The sequence below is a fragment of the Nyctereutes procyonoides genome, unplaced genomic scaffold (genome assembly GCF_905146905.1).
Source record: "Nyctereutes procyonoides isolate TBG_1078 unplaced genomic scaffold, NYPRO_anot_genome, whole genome shotgun sequence".
Classification (NCBI taxonomy): domain Eukaryota; kingdom Metazoa; phylum Chordata; class Mammalia; order Carnivora; family Canidae; genus Nyctereutes; species Nyctereutes procyonoides.
In genome coordinates, this window is record NW_026575122.1 from 26194351 (window position 1) to 26211431 (window position 17081).

A 17081-nucleotide genomic window follows, 5' to 3' on the forward strand; every position below is an offset into this window, starting at 1 on the left:
TTATCCTTAGACACCATGAACTAGAGGTTATGTGCAGATTCTACATTTCTCAGGAGACACGGTTGATGTCACAAGAGATCAGACGTGAGATCACCTTTCCATATCATCATAAAGTCCTGACTAATCACATTCAGACTTGGAATTGTCCTAGATGCACCCAGTTATAGCCCAAGCACGATAAATTTTCAGTGATAAAAGTAATTTTTGCTTTCAACTCTCCTAAGTACGAGTTATGTTTTCCTCATACCCTGTGTACCTTAAGGCCAAGAGGTTGGGCCACAGGTTTGGGTGGCCTCTTTGTTCTTGATTACTACTTCAAAACTATTCTTCCTCTTTCCTCCTTCAAAAACACTTGAATTTCATATAATCTGGGTAAATCATCTTTTATCATCTTTATCATTTATCCACCTTCTGGCCACTCTCCCTCAGATACTATAGGCTGTTTTTCCTTGCTCTAGGTCTCTGCTCCATCCTTGTCCACATTCTCTGTGAATTTAACATTCTTAGAGATGGCCCATGCAACACCAGCATTTAGCCTCTTAGTTTTATTTTTATTTTTTAAAGATTTATTTATTTAAGTAATCTCTACACCCAACATGGGACTCAAACCGATGACCCCAAGATCAAGATCAAAAGTTGTATGTTCTTCCAACTGAGCCAGCCAGGCACCCTCAGCACTTGGCCTTTTAGATTTTTTAGCTCTTCATCTTCTTCAACAACTTGTTCCTCTATTTCATATCATCCATTCATTCCAAGTGGTAAAACTTTGAGCCTTGTCATCAATAACTGTTTTGCCTTCTAAGTCTCAATTTCAAGTATCCCAATTGTCAATCACTAGTGTTTTTCCTCAGCTCATTTATTATACTCTCACTGACCTATTAACACTTCCAATCCATTAAGCCCAACACTAAAAAAAATCTATTCATATGCTTCTGGCATCATAAACACTTCCAATTTACCCAACTTGGATTCCTCGATCAGTCCTTGCAATTGCTCTTTTGCAGGCATTTTCAACCCTCTTACACCAATGTCTCTTTCTTGCTTGCAGGACTCTCAAGATAGAACCTCAGTCTTGTTTGGACTGAACCCCACTGAAACAAACTTTTCCATTCCATTTACTTGCATCCAAGTAGCAAAGACTGCTATAGAAAAACCATACAACAGGGCTGACTGGTTTTAATTTATGTAAGATCTCAGACCTCACAGGAGCACTTCATACTGGCTGGCAAAACTATTCATTCTCTGGATTAACCATTCATACCTTGGCTTCTCAATTCAAATCTCTTCTATCCTTTAACCCCCACCCATTTTCAGCTGGTGTACTTGCATCATACTTGAGAAACTGGAAACCACTGGCAGGGAATGCCTCAACTTCAGAAGATCACATCCGTGCTCATTTGCTCTTGCATCTTTCTTGTTTCAATGGAAGAGAAAACTGTCAGAAAGAACTCCACCCCTTGTACTCTGGATCTCATTCTTCTCTCCTGCTCAAGGACTTGATTCTTTGAGTCACTGCCCATGAAATTTCTTAATTTTTTTTCATTATTTTTACATTTTAAGTAGGCTCCCTGCTCAACATCAGGCTCAAACTCACAACTCTGAGGTCAAGAATCACATATTCTACTGCCCTGTGCAATTTCTTAATGGAAAAAAAAAAAAGACTTGGCATTTTATTTTATTTTATTCATACAATATAAAATTTTAGAAAATTACCTTTTTTGTTGAAACAGCTATTGGGTTTTATTTATTTTGGTATTGGGTTTTCTTTTTTTTTAAACTCTTTAAAACATTACAGCATTGATACCTAAAAATCTTGGGAAACAGTGGAAAGATAGTCTATGTGAAGCCATGGCTTTAAGAAAAAAACATACCAATGGAATAACTGTCAGAAAACTGTTGTGAAACTTTTTTTTCCCCATAAATCATTTGGATAGCTGCCTTCATTTTCCTTTTTGAAGTTTTTAATGTTCTAAACATACAGCTGACTTTTTTGTTTTTCATTATCCCGTTTTGCATAGGGCTTGGTTGTGAATTTAAAGGTGTCACCTCAAGCGGAGTAGATGACTAAATACATGGTCATAAAAGTCATATTCTTCACATTTTTCTTTCTTTTTTTTTTTTTTCAAAAAGTCCCTGATCCTAGTTTTTTTTTTTTTTGTTTTGTTTTTTTTTTAATTTTATTTATTTATGATAGTCACACGCAGAGAGAGAGAGAGAGGCAGAGACACAGGCAGAGGGAGAAGCAGGCTCCATGCACCGGGAGCCCGAGGTGGGATTCGATCCCAGGTATGCAGGATCGCGCCCTGGGCCAAAGGCAGGCACCAAACCGCTGCGCCACCCAGGGATCCCTCTTCACATTTTTCTTAAGAATATGAGAAGATTTTCACAATACAACATTGAGTAAAAAATAAGTAGAAAAAAATAGAGAACCATATTAGAGTAAGATCTCAGTTCTATAAAGAACTGTAGTGTGTATGGATATATGTTGGATATATGTTTATTTAAAAATTTATACAAAGAAAAAAGACTAAATGGATATAGACCAAAATATTTGTAATAATTTCATCTAGGTGATAGGGAACAAGTAATTTTTACTTTCTTATTCTGTATTTCTGAAGATTTCTCTGATGAACACATGCTTTTATAAATATAACTTCTTTTGAAATTAGTGTGAGAAATTGGGAAATCACTTGGCTTATCAGAATTCAGTCTTTCAGTCTTGTATTTCCAAAGGCTTCATTTTTATCAGTTCATCAGTCTTAGGTAACTGATTAACAGTAATCTCAAAAGAGAAGCCTAGTTTATTGAACAGGTGAAATAAATGCTTAGAGCATTCTATACTAGTGGATAAATCTACTTGGGAGAATAAATGCCTGGAAAGATTTTAGTGAAATAGAACAAAATCACAGATCTATTAAGTGGGAATTCAAATATGGATCTGTATTTCAGAGCCTCTTTTTTGACCTCATTCCTATAAAATATTTGTAGAAGTTAAAGTGTTGGATTTTAAGTTGTTTCAGAGCTATATAGCAAGTCAGCAAATGGGCTATTCTAGGAAAGTACAGATGTCCAAACTTGGAAAGAAGCTGGAACCTGTGAAGTAACAATCTTAGAGCTGTAGCAATATAAATAATGACATGTATATATATTTCTTTACAACATTTATATGTATATCTCATTTGATTTTTTTTTTTAAGATTTTATTTATTCATGAGAGACAGAGAGAGGCAGACGGAGGAGAAGCAGGCTCCATCCATGCTCGATCCTGGAACTTCAGGATCATGCCCTGAGCCGAAGGCAGATGCTCACCCACTGAGCCACCCAGGCAACCCCTTAATTTCGTTTCTACTACTATTGAAAATTCGCTAAATCACATCAAGCCCGTCTGTAAAGTGCTCCCTATGGAGAATTATGAAGGGGTCCAAGGGCAGCTGAAGATTTTTTGTTGCTCAGTCGGCCGGATGTTGACCCCACCTAAGGTTCCCAGGACCTAAGTGCAACAGGGCCACCGGAAGAAAGATGGCCAAGTGCCCTGGGTGACAGAGGGCTCAGCTCTCCAGTCTGAGGCCGGGAAGGTGAGTGCCTCTCCCCGTCCACTCCGCCTCCTCCCTGCCAGCCACAAAGTCCCTATTACCTGTTCATCTTGTCTCTATCATTCCAGTCATTTATCCCCAGCAACAGAATCTACTGTACTTTCACTACATTCCCCATGGTGGCAGCTTTATGGATCTTTCTGAGACCTGGGGCCGGGGTTGTCTTGTTTGGTACCATTCAGACACCCCGAGCCGGCCCTCCGCAAGCTGATGTTGAAGCCCAACAGAAACTAAGAATTTTTTCTTACCCCAGAAACTAAGAATTTTCTTGATCACAAAGCCTACAAACTTCACAGACATCTCTAGAGCCGCCTCTAGAGCTCAACACTTAGCGCTAGAGACAAGCCAAGCCAACCTGGCCGCAATGTCCCAGGGACTAAGTGCCAAGGTTCAAAATCCTGGTTCTTTTTTTAAAGTTTTTTTTTTTTTTTTTTTTTTGAGTATAGGTGAAACACAATGTTACATTAGTTTCAAGTGTACAACACAGTGACTCAACTCCTAAGTTCTACTGTGCTCACCACAAGTGTAGCCACCATCTGTGGCCATACAAGGCTGTTAGAATATCATTGACCATATTCCCTATGCTGTGTCCAATTTGATTCTCAACCCTGTGAGGTAAGCGGGACCTCCAGTCTGGCCTTGTTCTATAGACCCCTGGTTCTCAAACTTTAGTCGGCATTAAAATCACCTGGAAGGCCTGGTTAAAACTCTTGTTGCCAGACCCCATCCCCAGAGTTTTCTGAGTCTGGGTAGGTATGGGGTGGGGTGGGACCTGAACATTTGCATTTCTAACTTGTTCATAGGTTACTGGTCTGGAAACAACAGCTCTAGGCCTTTTTTTTTTTTTTTTAAACATACTTTGTAAAGCCAGAGTTAACCTTGTCATAGTCTTGAATAATAGTTTTGCATTGTCCTCAGAATAAAATCCAAATCAGTTAAAAGATCCTGACGGATTGATCTAACTCCTGTTTAACTCTACAGTTTTTCTCTCTTCCTTTCCAGCCATACTGGAGAACTAGCAGTTCTCCAAAGAAAGTGTATTAGTTTGCTAGGGCTGCAATAACAAAATGATTAACAAGGTAACATTACCTGCTCCGCTGCACACAAAAGCATGATTTCGTACAAATGAGATAACATGCTTGGTCCAAGCTAAGATCAAGTAGGCATTGTTACAGATGTATGCTATAGATTCAAAGGTTGCTGGGGGAGAAGGAACAGAAGTTCTGTTATGGGGAGAATTGTGGCCTCTCAAAATTCATATGTGGAAGCCCTGAGTACTCCCCAGTACTTCAAAATGTGAGTATATTTGGAGATAAGGACTTTTAAGAGGTAATTAAGTTAAAATGAGGCCATTAGCGTAGGCCCTAATCCAAGCCTACTGGGTTCCTTATAAAAGGAAACTTGGACATCAGCAGGGATGTTCGCACACAGAGGAATGACCATGTAAGGATACGGTGAGGTGGCCACCTAAAAGCCAAGGACAGGTCTCAGAAGAAATCACTGTCACTTGGATCTTGAACTTCTAGGCTCCGGAACCACAAGAAAATAAATTTCTTGTGTAAGCCTTCCAGTTTTTTGCTACAGCAGCCTGAGCAAACTAACATAAACACTACTTTTATAGTTGAAGAAACCAAACCCCAGGGATATTAAGTGACAGTGCTTGACTCTTTGAAAGCATTCATGTATGTCTACTAGATAAATAAATGCCTTAAAGTAACACAGCAAACTTGTATTTTTCAAGACACTCCTTTATGGGGCCTTCTTGAACTACCCAGGGCAGAATTAATGTCCCTATTTTAGCACCTACATACCACTCTGCTCATGTTACTTTTATGGCACTTAGCCGAACACATTATGGTATTTGGTTACTCAGTGTATCCCTCAGTGCTGAGCACAGTTATTAGGCTCATCATAGTTGGTGGTTCATATCTGTGGAAATGGATGGTCTAACCTCAATCCATCCAAATAGAGGAAAGAACAAACTACACAAAGTGAAAATAGAATGTCTGGCTATAGTGCTGTATTAGGTTTTAACCTGACATAATTTATCATAAGAAATTAGTACTTGATATTTTCAAAAGGTTGAGCAGAAAAACTCAAGGACTTTTATGGAACGTGGCCAATAAAGATCTAAAAATATTTCTCATCATCTTGTTCATTTTTTGTACAACAAATGTCTGACACATGCCTTCGGGCACTATTCAGTACTGAGCGTCCTGGAGCTCACAAAGGTGATGAAGCTCTGCTCCCTATGAAAGAGATTAATAATTTAACGTGGTATCAGATTTGTCCCCACTCACATGAATTGGTGAAACTATAAAGGGGCTACTGATGTATCACTTAGGTCCAATGCCTTCTAGCACGTTCTTTCAACAGTTTCCCCACCTTTATTATAAAACAGTAAAGAAGAGGACATGTAGTCAGGTACCTTGTTTGGAAACTTTTCCTCTGTGTGCCAGTTTTATCTGTAAAAGTGGGATACTCATCACACGTTAAGATTGTTTATTGGCACACGGGCCAAAACACGTAAACCGCAACAATATTCAATGTTAGACATTTTTACTCTATTGTCCTTGGTTCCAAAAGCAAGACCATTTTTGGGAAAACAACTTGTACATTTCTTGGGATGAGCCGCTGGACTGATGGATACACCCACTAGTGCACAGCAGTAACAATCCACACTTCTAGGTGCTACGCACATTAAATGACAGAAAACTCCCTTCACAAAGCCAAACAGTACAAAACTGAACAGTATGAAGTCAGCCTTGTCTTTTCGCACACTAAGGATTACTAGGATAACTTATGAAGACGATTCAATCCTAAAATCAAAGGCATTTTTAAAAAACGGCGGGAATAATCCTAGATCTCCAGAAGCCAGCGTTTTAAAAACGTCTGGAAAAAAAAAACAACCCATGACCCCGACGTGATTCGAACACGCAGCCTTCTGATCTGGAGTCAGACGCGCTACCGTTGCGCCACGAGGTCCTGCTGGGCTGTGGCTCGCGCGGTTTCTTAGGACTCAAGTAACATGGCGTTTCCTCCGGACACGCGTCCGTCCTTCCAGTTCTGTGCTCGGCCCTCGGCCTCGCGCAGGCTGGAGTTAGACACCGAGCCCTCTGGCGCCCCAGGTCTGCCTCCGCCGACCTTGGGGGCGCAACGAGCGGAGGCGGCAGGAGCGCGTCTCCCTTCCAGGCGGGGCCCCGGGCCCGGGAAGGCGCTCCTCCCCCTGCCACGCCAGGCCGCTTCCGTTCCCGCCGGGCCTGTAGGCCCGGAAACTCCGCCGGCTCCCTCCCCGCCCCCACTCCGGGCTCCGCGCCGGGGTCGTGACCTCCAGTTGGAATTTGGCGGGCGTTACTGCGCACGCGCAGGCGCGGGCGGGCTCTGGCGGCCGCTGTTAGCGCGGGGTCGCCGCGGCTCGGCTTCTCCTCCCGCAACGTAAAGCTTTGCCAGTCAGGTAGCCTTTGTGTCGCAGTGAGCTCTCAGCTTCAGGGTCCCCCGTTTTAAAAGTCACACAAAAGGTATCTGCGTGTTGTATTTGTTGGTCTAGCGCGACGTAGGTGAACTATACGGAAAAGAGCGACGGGAATCGATAAAACGTGCCAACCTCCCCGTCGGGGAATTGAACCCCGGTCTCCCGCGTGACAGGCGGGGATACTAACCACTATACTAACGAGGAGCTGGTGTTCGCTGGCCTCTAAAACTTCTTTTCAAAAGTAATGAAGGTCCCTCCCTAGGCTCACCGCCCTTCCATTTACTGCCCGGAAGTGTGACAACCCGAACCCGGGGCTCGCTCGTGCCCTCGCCGTGCCCTCTGGGCTCCCTGGACTCCTCGTTAGCGGCAAGAGAGACTTATGCAGGACCGGATCGAAATGCGCTTCCGCGCTTACTAGGGGTGCGTTGGTGAAGATAGCGTTCCCGAGCCCTGTATGCTTTCCGGAGGATTTGGGTTTCTGGAGGGAGGTTTTTAATGTAGTAGTGACAAGAGGATGTGAACTGAAGCACAGCGTCACCTTCACACATTTCTATTTTCATTCTGAACTCGAAGTTCACGGCCAGCACATGGTTGCCAGACGTCCGGGCCGTCAGGGCTGACCCACGCTACGGTGCCGCCTCAATCTGTCCCCTTTGGGGACACGAGGGCGCTCGTGCATTGGGCCAGCTGAGGCCCAAACCAAGGTGTGTTAGCTGATTTTTTTCTTCTTCTTCTGTATTTCAGTCTCTTTCCTGAGGCGTCCACAGTTTGCTTGAAAATGATAAACACGTAAATGGCAAAATCATTATCATAACATGTAAATAATTCAAAAACAAGGATGTGCTGTTAATTGAACCTACGGTTAGGAAGAAGGTGGGCTCATGGGATAATTTGTGCCATCCTTAGCCTTTTCATGAACAGAATCAAACCCCTTCCAAAGAGGACCTCCCACAGAAACTTTGACCATGATCCCTAAATAAGCAAATTTCTAGAGTCCCAGACTTGACATGATTGAAAGTTTTCATCGTAGAACTTAAGTGTACAGAATCCATTCCTTGCAGGGTAATGAAGTAATACATTTTTTTTTTTGGCGGGGGATCATAGTTTAGGTGGTGTTTTTCCATGTGATGAAAGGGATTATTTAATGCAGACTTAAAAAAAAAAAAAAACCCTAGCAATTTCTGAGGCCTGTTTGGGCATATATATATATATTTTTTGTGTGTGTGTGTGTGTGTCTGTGTGTGTGTGTGTGTGTGTGTGTGTGTTAAGTACACTAGAAGCCTCAATAAAACTCCATGCCCTATGCCCTCCTTCTACTCCTAATGCTCCAGTAAGTTGTAAGGTCCAAAGGGCACTGTGATAACTACGATGACCGCTTTTCTTCCTTGTAAGATTGAAGGGATTTGTCCCAGGTCTCTGTGTTGGCCAAACTGCAGAGCAAGTGGGAACCCAGATTAATTGAAAGGTCTGTCTTCACCCCTCCCCCACTCTGAGTAGAAAAGGTTTAATCCTTGTCCTTTCAGAAGAGACATCATCCTCTGCACCTAAGCTGTGGTAAAGCTATGCCTGTTTTCATACATGGGTTTTTACTTTTTTTTTTTCTCACTCCCTAGGGAAATGAAGAAGTGGCCTGAGTCAGCACAGATCATGGAGCAGGAAACTGAGCACCTGCTGCCCATTTTCCTAAAATGGAAAGGAAGAGAGGTTGATTAACCTGAACAGGGTAAGGGAGCTCAGAGATTCCTCACCGTCAGCACCGGGTGAACGTAAAGGTTAAAATCTCCTGGCAGCAGGGACGACACAGAACTGTCTTTGGAAGTGAATAGCATGATGACAATCAATGTTATTGAAAGTTTCAGATCTTGCTCTACCTAAATAACTGGCTGTTGAGCTTATCACAGCGTGCAGAACCATTCGCATTCACTTCATCTTCTCCGCAGTCCTCTGAGGCCTCTGAGGTCAAGACGGTGGGTGTTGTATCCCTATTTTACAGGTTGGAGGAAGAGAATCTTGTAGAGTCACTCAGATAGGAAGTGGTGAGAGGCCAGGAATCACCCAAGCCTTGACTGCAAATCTTGTACAAAATTCACCCTGCTCCATGGTTCCACATACTTTATATTAACAAATATGTGTTAGGGAGAGAAAACCTTTTTCACTAGTATCAGCATAATGTGTCACACTCGTTCCTGTACTAATATTTACTAATCTTTAATTGCTTAGGCACTGTAGTTATTCATTCACTATTGAACCTACAATGTGCCGGGCGTTGTTTTAGACATAGGAGGAGGTTTTAATGAATAAATTTTCCTCTTGTGGAGCTTATATCCTAATAGAAGGTAGCCAGCAAACAGTGAATTTAATAAATAAATATGCTACAGGGTGACAAGAGCAGAAATAGAAAAAGATGACATTATAAGAGGGTTTAGAGAGTGGCAAATTAAATACAGTGGTCAAATAGGCCTCATTTTAGTAAGGTAGCATTTGAACAGACTTGAAGTAAGGGCTGTGGCCACATAGCTATCTAAAAGACCTATGGGGCCTTAGAGGTCATTGTAAAGACTTTGACTTTTATTCTGAGGGGAAATATGCTGCTGTAGGGTTTTGGAGAGAGACATGACCTGGTCTGATTTATGTTTTAAAGAGTTTTTGGCTACTGGGTTGAGAATAGATTGTAGGAGGCAGAGCAGAAGCAGGGAGACCAATGAAGTCTGTTGCAACAACCCATGAAGCAGGTGAGGTGGGTCAGGCTAACCTGGGAGTTTTGGAGAACATAAGAGGTGCTGACGTATTTTGAAGGTAGAGCCTTCCTGATAGAACTTCCTGAATGTGAGGCGTGAATGTGAGGTGTAAGAGTAAAAGAGGAATCAAAGACACTTACGGGGTGCCTAGGGGGTTCAGTTAGTTAAGTGTCTGCCTTCTGCTCAGGTCATGATCCCGGGGTCCTGGGACTGAACCCCACATCGGTGGGGAGCCTGCTTCTCCCTCTCCCTCTGTCTGTCACTTCCCTGCTTGTGATTGCACTGTCTCTCCCTCTATCAAATAAATAAACTCTTTTTTTTTTTTTTTTAAAGACGCTTCCAAATTTTTTGGTCTAAGCAACTGGAAGGATAGAGTTGCCATGAACTGAAGTGGAAAATAGTGCACGACCTCAGAGGATACCATCCATATCGATAGTTTATGTGAAGGGAGCAAGAATTCGTGTTCCCTTTAAGGTTCTTCTAGCTAGAGTGAGAATCAAATTGACATGAGGAAACATCTCAGGGTTGTGAGATGGAACCTCCTGTTGGGCTCCGCAGTGGGCATAGGGCCTGTTTAAGATTCTCTCCCTCCCTCTACCCCTCCCTGACTCTAAAGAACAAACAAACAAATTGACATGTGACATATTAATAGGAAAGAATTAAATTTAGTAGCATATGTAGAAGGAATCCATACAGACATGGAAATTCCAAAGACAGGCAAAATAAAAGATACAAATGTTGTTATGAAATAAGGAGAAGATGTTAAGAGTCTTAGTCTTCAAAGGGAAGAAATGCATTTTCAGGAAGAATGAAAAAGAGTCAATATTTGGTAAACGAGGGTTTCCTGGGCTACTGAGAAACAATACAACGAAGAGAGGACTTTAATCAAACAGGCCGCACTTAGTTCGTATTGTAATGTAGTTACTTCTATCTCAATCCTTTTAGGCAGCTGTGGGTTAGCTAAAGAGCTTTTTCTGAACCAGCTGTGTTTGGAATACTTTTTAACTCAAAATAACCTTAATGCCTAAAGTGGCCCATTTTGGGGCAGCCTGCCCTTGGCCCCCAACAAAAGTACACTGGGGAGCCCACAGGATTCACATAGATACTCCGTGGCCACACTCCTTGGAAGTGCACAACATGACAGCTCTGCACCTGGAGCAGTATTTTGGGGGATAATCAGCATTTTGGTTTTGGATGTGTTAAGGTTGAGACAATGAGTAGGCAGTGGACCAGAATGGTTGAGTACTCATTGTGTAAGCCAAGTGTTGTGCTGGGCGCTGGAGGTGCCGTGATGAACAAGGACCCTGACCTCAAGGAACTTACATGTGAGCTGGGGAGACACCTGTCATTAATCAAAGAATAATAACAACAAAACAGTTAAATTACAATTGTGACAGTTACTAAGAAGAAGATGCAGAAGGAAGAGTTTTCTCAGTAGAGAGAATTGTGTGTGCAAAAGTTATAGGAGCTGCGGAAATGTGGCGAGGAGAGTGGTTGAAAAAAGGTGGAAGTGTGTAGGGATCCTGAGAAGGACCATGGGAGAAGAGGCAGGAAGGTCCAGGGGAGCAGGATGGGTGATACAGGATCTCTCAAGCTATGTTAGCTTTTTCTTGGCCTCTTATTCATTTTTAAAATAAATGTATTTAAAATAATGTATTTGTCTATTTACTATTTTTAGGGTTTATTGAGGTCTAATTTATGTCCAGTAAAATTCATTCTTTTTTAGGAGTACTGTTCTATGACTCAAGTTATAGACTATTTCTATCACTCCTATCACCTCCGTCACAAACTTCCATTATGCGCCTTCGCAGTCAATCCCTTCTCTCCAGTCCCAGGCCACCGCTGATAGGATTTCCATGTCCAGAATATCATATCAGTGGAAAGGTACAGTTTGTAATCTTTCGAATATGGTATCTTTCAGTGAGCATGATGCTTTTGGGGAGTCATCCGCATTGTTTCCTGTATCACTGAGATTTTTTTTTTCCCATTGCTGATTAGTGCACCATTGTATGGATGTTTATCTCCTCACTAGTTGATGGACATTTGAGTTGTTTCCTAAATACAGCTATTATAAACATTAGTATTGTTAAAAAGAGACAACAGACCGAAATGGAGTCACTTTTGTTACATGCCTCCCCAAGACTTAATCTTTTTTTTTTTTTTTTCCCCAAGACTTAATCTGTTTGCAGTTTCAGCGTCTCCCAGGAGTGAAATTTTAATCTGGAATTTCCTGATCGGCACTTGTGAGATCATCTGCATGATAAGACTACTCTTGAGGAGAAAGTGAACCTGTCTGAAACAACCCTTTCTTTTGCTAGCAACCGTCCTGTTTCTGCCTATAAAATTCTATTTTGTACAGTTCCTTGAGGTGCCTTTCTACTTGGCAGATAGGATGCTGCCCAATTTATGAATTGTTTGAAGAAAGCCAATTAGATCTTCAAATTTACTCAGTTGAATTTTGTTTTTTTTTTTTTAACAATACATAGGTTTTTGTATCTTTAGTTCTCTTGGGTCAACACCAGGAGTGGGATAGCGAGGTCTTAGGGTGAGTGTATATTCACCTTTATGAGAAACTACCAAACCGTTTTCCTAACTGGAATATTTTGCATTCCCACTGACAATACATGAGCATTCTTGTTGTTCTACGTCTTTGCTAGCACTTGGTATTGTAAGGAATTTTAGTTTGAGTCATTCTAATAGGTGTGTAGTGGAATGTGGTTAATAGATCTTTCCCTAATGATTAATGATGTTGAACATATTTCCATGGGTTTATAAGTACAAATTAACCACCTTAATATTTTGTCTATTTTTCAATTGGGTTGTTTTCCTACTGAATTTTGAAAGTTTTAGAAAATATGTTCTGATTACTTGTTTTCTTTTATTTGAATCGGATAAATATCTTTTTTAAAAAAATATTTTATTTATTTATTCATGAGAGACACAGACTGAGAGAGAGGCAGAGACACAGGCAGAGGGAAAATCAGGCTCCATGCAGGGAGCCCGATGTAGGACTTGATCCCCGGACTCCAGGATTACACCCTGGACTGAAGGCAGGCACTAAACCACTGAGCCACCTAGGGATCCCCAAATCTGATAAATATCTTGAGACATATCAACACATATATGATATATCTTGGGACATGTGTGCCTCGTTTTCTTCACTCTCTTAAAGAATTCTTGATTTTTTGATATCATCTTGATGACCTAGTTTCTTGTGATTCTTCCCTTTCTTTATTATTTTCACTTCCTCAACTTAACCTTTGAACACAATGTAAAAAAGAACTTGGGCTAGCTCACTACCTGTCATTCTCTTTTCCCTTCCCTCCTTCTGGGTAATTGCAAAAGAGTCTAAATTGCTCCTGGGTAGTTTTTGGATTCTCTAATCATTCATTCGCAGAAACATGATTTACATTTATTAAAATGCAAAACTTCCCATGCAAATATGAAACTAACCCTTCATAAACATTCAAATTCAAATTCAAACATGAATGTTTATGATTTGGGCCTGGAAGAGAGACCTAGCTGGGTACAAGTTTAGATTATTAAAGGAAAAACAATTTCTATTGAGGATGCTCATATTTTGCCAGTTGCCCATCTAATTTATCTAAATAATGCAGAGTTAAAACTGAGAGGCAAACATTTTCCCTTCAAGCACAATCAACCCATTAGTCTCCTCTTTTCCCTCTCATTGAAAAAAACCCAAAAAACAACAACAAAAAAATCCCAACTGTATTCATCTATTCTTTGTGCCAGATATGGAGATAGACACTGGGGACAAGGGACAAAGATATGAGTAATATTCACTTTCTGCCCTCCAGAACTCAGATTTCATGGAGGTGGACTCTTTTACTGATAGTTTGTTAAGTGCTTAGAGGAGGTATTGTTCACGTTGACTGACAGCCTACTATGTACAGGCTTTGTTTTAAATGTTTTACAGGTGTAAGGATAACTAATGTTTGTTGTAATCCTGTAAGTTTGGTACTGTAATTCTTCCCCTTTTACAGATGAGGAGACTGAGGCACAAGAAGGTTAAGTCACAAATAAAGTGAGGGAAGTATGTGTAAAATACTCTGGGACTACAGAAGGACTGGGTCTGTGGCGGGGGGGAGGGGGGTGTTTCAAAAAAAAAAACCAAACAACTCACTTTTAGCTGGCTCTTCAAAAGATAATGATGAGGTTTGCAAGAGAAGGGAAAGATTTTCTAGCATTCCCTGAAAGAGCAAAGTACTCATGCAAAGGCTCAGAACTAGCAGAAGAGTGTGCAGGGATTTCGGAAACACCAGGGAGAGAGACTCCTGCTAGTGGGATCATCCGCAGGAGGCAGGAAATGTCTTCACTGCACAGTTAAAAATCACAGATTTTGAGCAGCTGGCAGGAACCTTAGAGATCTTTTCAATCCTTTCATTTATATAGGTAAGGAAACTGAGGCCCAGAGAGCTCTGGCGACGTCCCTAGTTCTCAGGGCCGAGAAAATGTCACCACTTTTCCCTGTTTGTTATAGTGATGAGGGAATTCAGGACATCAGATGGCATCACCTTCCCTGTGGCTTGACTCCTCCTGGGCTGGTATTGGCTTCTGGCCTCAAGGTCATTGACCTTCCTGTTCCTGACTTTTTCCTGCCTTACTGACCACCTGCTGGCTTGGCGGTGTCATTCCCCATGTCAGTAATGGTGCTCATTGACCTGTCTGGCCTTGCGGCAAGCACTGACCCCACTCGGAGGAATACTGGGTCCTTTGACCCGCACCCTCCCAAAGCCCTTTGGGGTCAGTTCTCAGGCAGCCGGGGGGACAAATTCATTCTGCTTAATTGGGGTGAGATGAAATAGTGCCTACTCCTGAACTTTAGTCTTCACCCATTTCCTCTTCTAAATGCAAAGCAACAGAAATTCCTGCCTTAAATGAACACTACTCAGGTCCGACATTGAAATTGCCACCTTAAGAAAAAAGCTGCCTGTGACATTTTTGAAATTTCTTCTACTTGTGAGTCACTCATGTGATTAACAAGGTCATCAGAATTCATTGATAAAAATGAACTTGATAGTACCATAAACAGGAACAAAACTAACACAGAATAGTATGCAAAGTACTCCTTTTCCTGTGCATTTACAAGTATTAAAAAAAATCTTTTAAAAAAGTTTATTTCAGTAATCCTTACACCCAATGTGGGGCTCAGACTTAGGACCTGCCCTGAGATCAAGAGCTGGATGCTTCACGGACTGAGACAGCCAAGCACCCCTGCATTTATAAACATTGAAAGAAATATGGGGCAATATTAAAAGTTACATTACATCTGGGTGAGAGCATATTGATGATCCCTGTTCTATTTGCTTTTCCATATTTCTCAAATTTTCTACTCTGTGCCTGTATTATTTTTGAACTAAAAAAAAAAAAAAAGCAACTAAACCCAATAACGTTTTTAAAAAAGTTACTGATACTAAGGCAAAGGAAATAGCGTAAATGGGCACCTGTAATAAACAGTCTTCTCTAGAACTAGTGACTATTCTCTAATTTTCTTTGCTGGTTGAAGGTTTCATTTTGCTATTTGAATCGTTTTACTTCCTTAAGGTAGGGAGGTGAAGGGTAGAGGAAGCAAAGTTCAACATCCGTAAAACCGGGTGTGCGGCCTTCTTTCCTTGTCCCTTTGTTCCCAGTCTTTTGTTGTTCTCGACGAGGATTTTTGGTTTCAGGATTTAAAGAAAAACAAGCGCCGTCCGTCCGCGCGCCCTCTGGTGTCCCCATGAGGTACGGCAGGTCAGCTCGCTAACACCCACACTCCCCGCACAGGGTGATTGTTGCCTGGCGGCAGGAGGGTCCCAAATTTTAGAGGAAGTCCTCACACACCCAAAAGCTTCGCAGGTTTAGCCTTTGAAACTATAGTGGTTATTGATTAAAAAAAAAAAAAAAACTTAAAATCAGCGTCTGCATATTTAAAAGAGATCTATTTTATTTTAAGAGATCTAATGAGTCAATTCTGAAATCATCCAGCAGAGGTTTCTGGCTCCTGAAACTAAAAAAGCCAAATTTTGTCCTATAATTATAGCAAGTCCGTACTTTGAAGTAATTGCCAACACATTAGGTGAAAGAGATCTGGATACTTAGACTCCAGCTTGACTCCTGTTAATGATTTCTGCCACTTTGAGCTTGATCAGTATCCTACGAGAGTTGATACTGAAAGTCCCGTTGTTGTTTTTTTTCCCAAAGTCTGCGTATGTATGTATGTATGTATGTATGTAAGTAATCTCTACACTCAATGTGGGGCTCAAACTCATAACGCTCATATCAAGAGTTGCATGCTCTTCCAACGGAGCCAGCCACGCAGCCGTGAAAATCCTTTTTGTCCCGTCATTTATTTTGTATTGCATTTTTCATTGAACTATGTGTTTTTAAAACTTACATTTCCACTGGAAAAAACAAACAAACAAACAAACAAACAATAACAACAACAACAAACCGCACAAAGTAAACCAGCATAGGCAAATAATACTTTTGGTTTAAACATTTATGAGTTGATAAGATCACAGGCATTAAGTTTTCTTTGAATAGGTGTTGGGAAGGCAAAATTTAGCCTCTGTTCTCTTAAGGATCTCTGCTGGGTCTGAAAATTAAAACGACATAAAACAGATTAACAGGAGAAAAATCTACAGCTTTGACGTGTGCACGGGGGCCTCCTCCCATAGGAAGATGAAGACTCAAGAAGTGGTAAAACCTAAATAGTTATATACCAGGTTGAATAAAGAGAGGCAATTGTGGACAAGGCCCCAAAATATATGGGGGGGGGCAGCTAGAGAAAGATAAGAGTTATTTTAACAAGATCTGTTTGCCAGAATTCTCTCAGCCTTGACACTCCATTTCTGATGATAAGCATATGTCTTTTCTTGTGGCATAAGAAGGATATCTTTCACATGGGAGTTTTATCTCCTGCTTTTAGGAAGGAAAAGGGGAGGTCAGAGCTCCCTTCTTAAACTGGCTATTTTACAAATTATTTTTCCAAAATAATTCTTATGCCAAAGTGGCATATCTTGGGGTGGCATATATCACAGGCGATTCATGCACAAAATATGAAATTTAGGGGCATCTGGGTGGCTCAGCAGTTGAGTGTCTGCCTTTGGCTCAGGACATGATCCTGGGGTCCTGGGATCCAGTCCCCCAGTGGGCTCCCCACAGGAAGCCTGCTTCTCCCTCTGCCTGTGTCTCTCATGAATAAATAAATATAATCTTTTTTAAAAAATGAAATTCAGTAAGTACCAAGGTGTATACAGAAGAAAGTCTATCTTCCAT

General features: G+C 41.4%; 2 non-coding genes across 2 annotated transcripts; both read right to left on the minus strand.

Moving 5' to 3' along the window:
* Positions 1-6506: 6506 nt before the first annotated feature.
* Positions 6507-6578, minus strand: TRNAW-CCA (transfer RNA tryptophan (anticodon CCA)). Its single transcript has one exon. It is a non-coding gene; the product is annotated as a tRNA-Trp (tRNA).
* A 619-nt stretch (positions 6579-7197) lies between these two features.
* Positions 7198-7269, minus strand: TRNAD-GUC (transfer RNA aspartic acid (anticodon GUC)). Its single transcript has one exon. It is a non-coding gene; the product is annotated as a tRNA-Asp (tRNA).
* Positions 7270-17081: the final 9812 nt, after the last annotated feature.